We start from the raw sequence: 11,439 nt of genomic DNA on the forward strand, positions 1-11,439 counted from the left end.
TTTCTAAATGTTTGAAGTGATTTCGAACTTTCCCCCCCCCCCAATTTTTTTTTTACCCACCCACCCCCAAAAAAGAATTTTTTTTCATTTCTGCATGTTTTAAGCGATTTCCAACCCCCCCCCCCCAAAAAATTGTAACCCACCCAAAAAAAATTGTTGGAGAAAAATTGTTTTTTTTTGCATTTCTACATGCTTTAAGTGATTTCCAACCCCCCCCCAAAAAAAATTGTTCGCGAAAATTTTTTGTTTTTGCATTTCTACATATTTTAAGTGATTTCCAACCCCCCCCAAAAAAAATTGTTTGAGAATTTTTTTATTTTTTTGCATTTTTACATATTTTAAGTGATTTGCAACCCTCCCCCCAAAAAATTGTTCCCCCCCCCAAAAAGGTTTTTTTTTTGCATTTCTACATGTTTAAAGTGATTTCCAACCCCCCAAAAATTGTTTCCCCCACCCACAACAAAATAGAGAAAAATTATTTTTGCATTTCTACATGTTTTAAGTGATTTCCAACCCCCCCCTAAAAAAAATTGTTCGAGAAAAATTTTTTTTTTTGCATTTTTACATGTTTTAAGTGATTTCCAACCCCCCCCAAAAAAATTGTTCCCCCCCAAAAAGTTTTTTTTTTTTTGCATTTCTTTATGTTTTAAGTGATTTCCAACCACCCCAAAAAAATTGTTACCCCCCAAAAAAAATTGTTAGAGAAATTTTTTTTTTTTGCATTTCCACATATTTTAAGTGATTTCCACGCACCCCCCCCCACAAAAATTGTTTGAGAAAAATTTTTTTTTTTTGCATTTTTATGTTTTAAGTGATTTCCAACTCCCCCCCCCAAAAAAAGAATTTTTTTGCATTTCAACATGTTTTAAGTGATTTCCAACCCCCCAAAAATTCTTACCCCCACCCACAAAAAATAGAGAAATTTTTTTTGCATTTCTACATGCTTAAAGTGATTTCCACCCCCCCAAAAAATTGTTACCCCCCCCAAAAAAGGAAAAATTTTTTTTTGCATTTCTCCATGTTTTAAGTGATTTCAACCCCCCCAAAAAAATTGTTAGAGAAAAAAAAAATTGCAACTTTTTTTTTCAACAAAATTTCGATTTTTTTTTTTTTTTTTGCATTTTTACATGTTTTAAGTGATTTACAGACCCCCCTCCCCCCAAAAAAAAATCTTGGAGAAAAGAACTATAACCCTGTCAGCACTGTTGACATCATATTTAATGAATAAGATATAAGGTTCATAATATAAAAAAGAGGGGGCATTAGAGTGACCCAGCAGTATTGGCGGCAGAGGTTTTGTACTCTCCTGAGTGCTCCCCCTCTTTAACCTCTGCCATCTTCGAAGATGGATGGAGGTTACTGTTTTGACCCCTTTCTGTTTGTTTGTTTGTTTGTTCGTTTGTGAACAGTATTACGGAAAAACTCCTCGACGGATTTCGACGAAACTTGGTGGGGAGATGAGGTATGGTCGAAGGATCATGCCATTAGATTTTGGACTTGGTCCAATGTCCAATATGGCCGCTATGGTGGCCATTTTGAAAAAAAATATATATTTTTTTTTTGCATTTCTACATGTTTGAAGGGATTTCGACCCCCCCCCCAATTTTTTTTTACCCACCCACCCCCCAAAATTTTTTTTTGCACTTCTACATGTTTTAAGTGATTTCCACCCCCCCCAAAAATTGTTACCCCCCCAAAAAAATTGTTGGAGAAAAATTGTTTTTTTTGGCATTTCTACATATTTTAAGTGATTTTGAGCCCCCCCCAAAAAAAATTGTTTGAGAAAATTTTTTTTTTTTTGCATTTTTACATGTTTTAAGTGATTTCCAACCCCCTCCCCAAAAAGAAGAATTTTCTTTTGCATTTCTACATGTTTTAAGTTTTTTCCAACCCCCCCAAATTTTTTTTTTTACCCCCCCACCCCAAAAAAAGAGAATTTTTTTGCATTCCCACATGTTTAAAGTGATTTCCAACCCCCCCAAAAATTGTTTCCCCCACCCACAACAAAATAGAGAAAAATTATTTTTGCATTTCTACATGCTTTAAGTGATTTCCAACCCCCCCCCCAAAAAATTGTTAGAGAAAAGTTTTTGTTTTTGCATTTCTACATATTTTAAGTGATTTCCAACCCCCCCAAAAAAATTGTTCCCCCCCAAAAAGTTTTTTTTTTGCATTTCTACATGTTTTAAGCGATTTCCAACCACCCCAAAAAAATTGTTACCCCCCCAAAAAAATCGTGAGAAATTTTTTTTTTTGCATTTCCACATATTTTAAGTGATTTCCACGCACCCCCCCCCCCACAAAAATTGTTTGAGAAAATTTTTTTTTTTTTTTGCATTTTTACGTTTTAAGTGATTTCCAACTCCCCCCAAAAAAAGATTTTTTTTGCCTTTCTACATCCTTTAAGTGATTTCCAACCCCCCCCCAAAAATTGATCTAGAAAAAAAAATTTTTTGCAAGTTTTTTTTTCAACAAAATTTCGTTTTTTATTTTTATTTTTTATTTTTTGCATTTTTACATGTTTTAAGTGATTTCCAACCCCCCCCCAAAAAAAAAATGTTGGAGAAAAGAACTATAACTCTGTCAGCACTGTTGACATCATATTTAAAGAATAAGATATAAGGTTCACTTGAGTGACCCAGCAGTATTGGCGGCGGAGCTTTTGCAGTCTCCCGAGTGCTCCCCCTCTAGTTGTTATTTGTGACGTCGCGTCATTTTCTTAATGTATGAACTAATAAACACCACACATTCCATGACATTACAGCTTGGACCACCACACGGGAAGGTCAACTAATTTGCCAAGTGTCGTGCTAAGCACGATTTTTTGTTTGTTATCCTCCGCCATCGAAGATGGACGGAGGTTACTGTTTTCACCCGTCTGTTTGTTTGTGAACAGTATTACGAAAAAACTCCTTGACGGATTTCGACGAAACTTGGTGGGGGGATTAGGTATGGTCCAAGGATCATGCCATTAAATTTTGGACTTGGTCCAAAGTCCAATATGGCCGCTATGGTGGCTATTTTGAAAAAATATTTTAATTTTTTTTGCATTTCTACATGTTTGAAGTGATTTCCAACCCCCCCCTAAAAAAAATTGTTGGAGAAAAAAAAAATCAAATATTGCAACTTTTTTCCAAAAAAATCTCGATTTTTTTTTTGGCATTTCTACATGCGTGTTGATCTAGTTTAGTTTATTTAATCGTGGTTCAGCAGAGTCTGATCCGTTTTGACCTACAATGCATAGGATATCAGGTTCACTTAAGTGACCCAGCAGTATTGGCGGCGGAGGTTTTGCACTCTACCACGTGCTCCCCCTCCAGTTTGTCTGTTTCGCTGTTTGTTTGTTTGTCCGCACAGAATTTTCATGTTTTTCTCCGCAAACGCTTGTCGGATTAAGACGAAATTTTCACCAATTCGTGCAACTCCTCATTTAGAATGTTGTAATTATTATGATGTCATAGGTCACATGATGTTGTAGCCATATTGTAAAAATGGAAAAACTTTGGACCTCTATCTCTGAAACCGCACCAAGGAAAAATTTGAAAATTTGGCAAATAGCAAGTACTCATCATGGGGAATGAGTAAGATGAGGAACAAAAGGTTCACACATATGATGTCATTGGTCACATGTTTTGGCAGCCATATTAGTTTTATCCTAAAACCCATAAAAAATACACCACTCAAAAGGAGTCCTGGTGAGGGTTTGCAATCGCTGATTGCTCTTTTTCTTATTTAAGATCATGTCATTTGGAGCTTGTTTGAGAACTCGTGTCACCTTAATCTGCTCCAGACCCATGGAATGATTACCGTCCTAGTGGTTCTTAACTCTCGCAACTACTTTTCTGTGGTATGCTGCCAGGTCTCTCTTGGTCGTGCAACCATCCTTACACACATTACACACATTGCAACCATCCTTACACTCTTACACACATTCTGAGAAACCAAAAATAAACATTTAAACACAACTCCATTCTGCAACTCACTTGCAGACGTTGCAAAGGAAGTCCAAGCTACAAGGAATATGCACATATCAAAAAAAAAAAAATGCATTTGATCTCCAAATGCAAAACCAACCAACTTAGCGGAGACCCATTCGAGTACATTTTATGTTTTTCTTTCAGACCAAGAGCCACATTGTAAAAATCTCTTCTTTGCAAAAGTGTACAATAAGGTTACACATCCGTGCATGGCATTGTTTGCTCGATTCTAAATAATTCAAATCGTCACTTTGAATAGTTCAAATATTCAGACATGGGTTTTGAAGTCTTGATATTGCCATGTTTGGATCAACGAGGTGCTTGAACAATTGGGATTACACTTTTAAAAGCTCTCTCATGTCCCCAATGCCATTAGTGATACAACAGTAAGAATTAGGCCACAGCTCACAACATTGATGTTGGGAGACTAGAACATCCAATCATGTCACACTTTTCCCCATTTTCTCCAAATGAACAAACATCACAAACGTGACAACACCATTCACTCATGAGTAAAGTTGAACACAATGTCAGGTTTCCAATAACTGGGAACATTTGCTGACGTTAAACAGAATCAACTTGGATATGCTTGCCTGTGTACAACTTGGATATTAGCCTGGTGTTAGCTTAGTGGTTAAGGTGGCTGGCTTGGGATCCTAGGGTCCTGAGTTCGAGCCCCGCTGGCCACTGAATTAACACCAGGGGGTTGATGCAGCCTGTCAACCTTCCGAGGTTGGCGAAATGAGTACGAGTATACTAACGAGTACCGGTGTATGCCCCGGTTAGAAAGGTGTACCATATCCCTGTGTGTCATATGAGGCGACCAGGGTTGGCGTCAGGAAGGGTATGCGGCCAGAAAACATTTGCCTCAAGAAGGGAACCATGATTGCATGGAGCCCACAAAAAGCTAAACCCTGCTCAGTAGGGAAAAATGGTTGTAAAAAAAAAACGGTACAACTTCGATATGCTTGCGATAACCTGCCTACTCTTCACGAAAGACACCATAAGATCTTTAAAGACGTGATATCACCAAATTTAAAGCCTCCCTTTTTCTATAGCTAATACATCCTTTCTTGTTTATTGATTTGGTGCAAAAAAGATCCACAAAGATTTGGTGCAAAACTACAAAATAGTAAAAATTCCATACAGTTGTAAACATCCTGTTTAGCAGATGCCAAAATATTTGGGCAGTTGAGTTAGCACGCATGATGTCACACTTGCCGCTCAGCTGAACTCCTATCCACCAACAAGGCTTTCATCTGCAGCATGATGGAGTCCTGCTATCCCCTCTGGGCTGGCTCAGCTTGACACCGTGGAAACCAAGGCCTTCAATATTATTGGAATCTCCCGCAATGAAGCTGTCCATGAGTCTATCACTACACCATTGCAGACAGGTCAGTGATCTCTCGGTCTTCTACCACCTCCTTCTTCTTGCACCCTCTGCTCTTTCTGTGCTTTGTCCCACCTCCCCCCTCCCTGACACCACAGAACTTCATGGAGTAATAAGATAATGGTATCTGATAGAAGGCCTTTATGAGGTCTGTGGTAATGATACATTGCCTTTTTGCAATCTGTCGAAGCACGCTGTCAACATCAGGCAATCTGAGGGTTGGGGTTTACTGCACTGCGCTACCTTCTGAAGGATGTAACAAGTCTGCTCCCTCTACCTGACTTCCCCATAATAAAAGAAGGGTTGAGATAATCTTGAAGTCTACAGTCGACATGAACGTTGACGTGTTCGGGCTTCGCCACGATGCCTGCAGCCTCCAGTTCAACAAACTCGTCATGCATTTGTCTAAGTTGATCTTGTTGTATTCGGGAAGTCTCAAGTTTCTCTGCGGAGGGAGCATTGGACCGATATTGACCAGCCCCGTTATATTGGGAGATCTGAGGATTAAACACATCTTTGCAGGCCTTGTTGATTTGGTGGAACCAGTTGTGCAATTCATTTGATAGGTAGGAATCAGAATTGTCAAGACTTGTCAGACTCCCACGTCAAGTTCCTTGACAACCAAGGCATAAAATCAGAACCACAGGTTCCCTATTGACAAGTTGCAGTGCACCTCACCAATGACATCGAATGGGGTAACGCCATCTGAGAGGCTGGCTCGATTGGTACATTGTAGGCCTTAGCTGTGGAAGCATGGATCAAATTTGTCGTGGCCCCGGTGTCGAGTGTAAGTGAGATAGGATGGTGCTGGTAAAATGTGTTCAAAACTGGAGATTGGATGACATTCACTCTACACCTGGGCAAAGGACACTCAGCACAGTGAGCTGAAAGATTGCAATCATCAGAAACCTATTCAGGGGAATTGTACTCATCAGACATTATAGCCTCATCTGCATCACAGTCATCACCAGCAACTAGTCTGGATTGACTAATGGATCATTTGCGTCCGGTAAGAAAATGGCACTCAGCCAAATTGTACCTGTTAAAGGACCTCCCAGCTGTTTCATATAAAACACAAGACTTTGACACAAATGCTTTCCTGGGCGTATTACGACTTGGTGAAGTGAAGCCTCTGGCGACAGGCATACGGTAGCTCTCATGTTCTCGATCGTGCATACCGATCTTCTTGGAGGGATGACGGAGCCTGCAAGATTTCGGGCTTCTTTGAAGCCAGTGAGCGGTTGCGAAGTTTGGCACCATATTTCTGCTTGATGAGCTGGGAAAGGGAAGGATTTATGAGTGACAGTGAGAAGTACACAGTCTAACTGTGTTCTCAAGGGATGGAATCATCTCCTCATCTGTAGCGATAGCTTCCCCATGGTGGGTGATGCCACAACTGCCCATGGGGAGATTATCTTCAAAGAAGGCAGTCAGCTTCTGCAACAGCTCTTCCGGGCATTCATTTGGTTCAAGCCCGATATTGGTCAGGTCCAAATAATGAGCACCTGTTTACTGAAATCTGCAATGTTGTCTTATCTTCTGCCAGATGTCTGTTACTGACTTCACGGCTTGATGAGGGAGTTGTGCAAGATGACTGGGCAAAAATTGGCAATTTGCGCAAGCAATCGAGCATAAGGTTGAGGTGTGCATTCTTCTGAGTGGCAGTGCGGTGCTGATCCTTAGGAACTTCAACTGGGTCACTGGCAAAACCCCCTGCTTGGGTTTGCAGCAGTCTTCTGTAACCAAGTGATGCTGTCGTCCAGAAAGGGGGCAAACTTCCCATCAAATTATTGAATATACATCCGTTTTTGTCGTCAACTCTCAAAGTTAGTCGCTCATTTTTAGCTCACCTTGAACAAAAATTGTTCAGGTTACATATAAGCATCAGGTGGTGTCCGTAAGTCAGTGAGTCTGGCTATATGTAAGCACTTGGAACTTCTCCAAAACTATACACACAATTTTGATGAAACTTGACCACAACCTTCATCACCTGTGATGTACCAAAGTTTGTTCATGGCATTAAAAAAGGGCAGGGTCTAAAGTGATGCATAGGGGGTTAAAGTGGGTCCAGGTTTGACCCCCCAAAATAGGTATTCACTTTCTTCTCTGAAAGTACACACACAATTTTGTTGAAACTTGACCACAACCTTCATCACCCATGATGCTAACACGAAGTCCGATTTTCACCAAACTTTGTGGAACTTCTGAGGACCAAGACCTCCTGATGCTTTGCAAACCACATCAAAAATTGCATATCAAGTAGATCAATTTAAACTTCAAAGGTCATTACAATTCCAGGATCGCTACTTTTGACTTCTCAAATAAACTTGCCATGAGGGGAAGCACTCAAGTGCCCCCCTAATGCCCAGTCCTGAAGTCACCAGGCACAGATAACTCCATGCGCTGGTGGGCTGCTAAGCAACCACAAACAGCCATTGGTACTGCCAATCCTGGCAGGATTACACGACTTTGCATGTTATGGTCTCTGGTGGATTGAGCCCACCAAGTGAGTTTCGTGCCCTCAATGCGTATTTACGTTAACTTCCCATATCAGCTGCAGCTGAGTGGAACTGCCAAGTGTACACCAACTAACAAGAGCCAATTGATGGAGTAAAACTTCATGACTACACTAGGTGCAGACAATGCTGGACCAATGGAGGAAAAGACAGGATGAACTGGGTACATTCACAATATAAGCAATTTATTTATAAGCCAATGGTGAGGAAGGCATGTAGAACAATAAAAGGTTTTAATACAAAGAAATATGTACAGCAAAAGAAAGCAAGGATTCGTGGGGTGCGACAACAAATGCAAGTGCATACAAAAGAGGACATAGGGCAGAGCTAAACCGTTAAAAAAATTTCTACAATCTTAATTATGCGAACATGATACGTGCAATCAGACACATACCTGAGGAAAGTGAAAAGCAAAGAATGAGAGAGAAAGTTTGAGGTCTTGGCGACTTCTTTCTGGACTTGGCTTGGCTGATGGACTATCACAACCCAGTCACTTAGGAAGGGGAGGAGGGAGGAAAACCGAAGGTGTGTCTATCTGTGTCAGTTGAGGAGGTATGATGAGGTGTGTGGTGATTGGCAGATGAGGTGGAGAGGAAGGTGTAAAAACATAGGTCAGGTGGAGTTCAGGAAACAAAGAAAAGAACATGTGAGAGGATAGTCCTAACTGTGAGTGTAAGGTCTGTTCGTGTAAATTCTAATGAAGTCAGGCGGCATTCGGTCTGGTGTCTTCCGCTTGCAGGTGGACTCCATTCTGTTCCACTGCTCCGTGAATTCCAGGAACGAGAAAGGGCAGCCAGATGCGAGAGAAGCAGGTGGGCCAGACAATAGCAGTGAAGGCAAGAGCAGGCGGAAATTGGGGCGGGGGTGGGGGGTGTAGCCGATAGCAGGGCAGGCAAGAACAAACAGGCCAGATGAGAGAAGGGTGGATACAAGAAGATAGAAGGGAGGGTGCTAGATGAGAGAAGGGTTGGTGCTAGACGAGAGAAGGGTGGGTGCTAGACGAGAGAAGGGTGGATGCCAGAAGATAGAAGGGTGGGTGCTAGACGAGAGAAGGGTGGATGCCAGAAGATAGAAGGGTGGGTGCTAGATGAGAGAAGGGTGGGTGCTAGACGAGACAAGGGTGGATGCCAGAAGATATAAGGGTGGGTGCTAGATGAGAGAAGGCTGGATGCCAGAAGATAGAAGGGTGGGTGCTAGATGAGAGAAGGGTGGGTGCTAGACGAGACAAGGGTGGATGCCAGAAGATATAAGGGTGGGTGCTAGACGAGACAAGGGTGGATGCCAGAAGATATAAGGGTGGGTGCTAGACGAGAGAAGGGTGGATGCCAGAATATAGAAGGGTGGGTGCGAGATGAGAGAAGGGTGGATGCCAGAATATAGAAGGGTGGGTGCTAGACGATAAAAGGGTGGGTTTCAGACCATAGAAGGGGGGAGGGTCAAAAGAAGAGAACTCTTTTATACTTCCCGGTGGGGCAACAGGCAGAGCAATGGGTGTTTCCCCGCACCCTCATTTGCACGGGCACTTGAACCACTGTGATGTTGTGGGGAGTTTTAGGAAGGTGTTGCAATGGTTGCAGGAATGTTGTATGCAGTTGTCCTTTGGCCTACTCCACTCACGAGGCTCCCTCACTGAGAGAATCTGGTGAGCAAGATCACCGTCAGGAAAATGTGCCACATGTCCATACAGCCACAGCTGATGCTCTCGGACTATACCGGTAACAAATCTCATCCGAGCCTCCTTTTCACATTTTCAGCGAGCCAGTGGCAATCACCGAACTGTCATATTAAACATACACCTCCCGGAGACGCCTGAAATGTCAAATGTCTGAATTGTGTAGCTATGATGAACAAGCATTCGATTATATGAGTGAGGAAAGTGGAGAAAAAGAAATTTCATTAAGAAATCTATGTGGCCTATTCCAAGTCGAGGCATGGTTGAGCAGGCCAAAAAACATGCCGGATTCAGACCCTAGCGAAGTTACCCAGGAAACGCCTTAAGACCCAAAAATGAGGTGGCTGAGGATCACCTGATGAAGGATATAATTAAATAATGCCGTTAATTATCTTCAAAAGGGGTGTTTTAATTAAAGCAAACACCTAATTTTAACACTTGCACTTCCTTGGAGTTTTCTTCGTTTGTATGCAAAGTTTCAGGCCAGTTGGTTTTATGGTTCTGGAGTTATAGAGGACGGACACACACACACACACACACACACACACACACACACACACACACACACACACACACACACACACACACACACACACACACACACACACACACACACACACACACACACACGACATTTATTAGTGTAAAATACATGTATGACTTTAAATGGCCCTTCTGACCAAATATTGGTGACATGACATCAGCATCATGCTCATGAGCACCACATCCCTTCCAACACCGTGCGGCTTCCATTGGCACACTCGGACTCAGATCTGTTTTAAAGATATAGATATTCAAAAGTTATAAAATAAACTTTTGTTTATATTGTAATGGGTTGCTAGGCAACAACAAGTGTCAGAGTTTATGATTGTAAGTCAAAGAGGAACGTTAAGTGGTGAATCTGGAACTGATAAACCGAAGTGAGAAACAAACAGTAATTCTCATATCTTTGTATCTGCCCCAACGTTGTTGCACGTCATTAAAAACAGAAACAATTTGAGTTATCGTATTAAGCTAGCTTGTCTCTATTTTGATATGGTGATTGAATTTAGCCTTGTAGTTATTGACATAATAGGGTTGAAAGAACCCCAAAAACCCCAAAAAGGCTGCAAGAGACAGACAGAGATTGATTGATTGAGATTGATATTGATTGATTTTATATCAGATCTGGGTTCAATTCCCCACCTGATGATAAACACAGTGCAGTACAACACAGGATAAGTAATTTTGCATGCTTTTAATAGCGGATGAGGAAGCCATGTCTTACTGTGAAGACAAAGTGCTGCTGTGAAGGATAAATTCCTTCTCTCTGAGCCTCATCCCCAGACTGGACCAGGTGCGGTGGGTCCAAACAAGCCAGGCAAGCCTTGCCCTTCTGTGTATCCACCCCCTTTCTTCCGGGGAATCCCTCGGTGGGGTACCTCACCACCACGGTGATGGAAAACCGCAGGGAATCATAATTTTTTTCTTTATTTTGATGTTTTTGGATAATTGTTGTTGGCAATCTCATTTGTATTGTGAGGATTTCCGAATGCACCATCTTGTATGTGTGTGGGATTTTCTCGGACAAAGCGATATTTATTTATTTCCCGGTTAATTTACAGCAATGTGGATGGTGGTGAATACAAGGAGATTAAGCAGCAACTAAAACATGTTCTGAATGGTGAAAACCACCGAGTATGATCGATCTGGCTGTAAATGTAAACATGCAATAAGTACTTCAAATTTGCACTGTGAACACTTACTGGTGTACACCGTCTGTAAACGAACATGTTTAGAGTTCAAACCACTGCAAATCATCCATGAATGACACAGACCCACAGACACTTCATATGTATATATATATATATATATATATATATATATATATATATACATATATAC

Source organism: Eptatretus burgeri, chromosome 3 (genome assembly GCF_056783735.1).
Source record: "Eptatretus burgeri isolate ZD-2024b chromosome 3, Ebu_testis_v1, whole genome shotgun sequence".
Taxonomy (NCBI): Eukaryota; Metazoa; Chordata; class Myxini; order Myxiniformes; family Myxinidae; genus Eptatretus; species Eptatretus burgeri.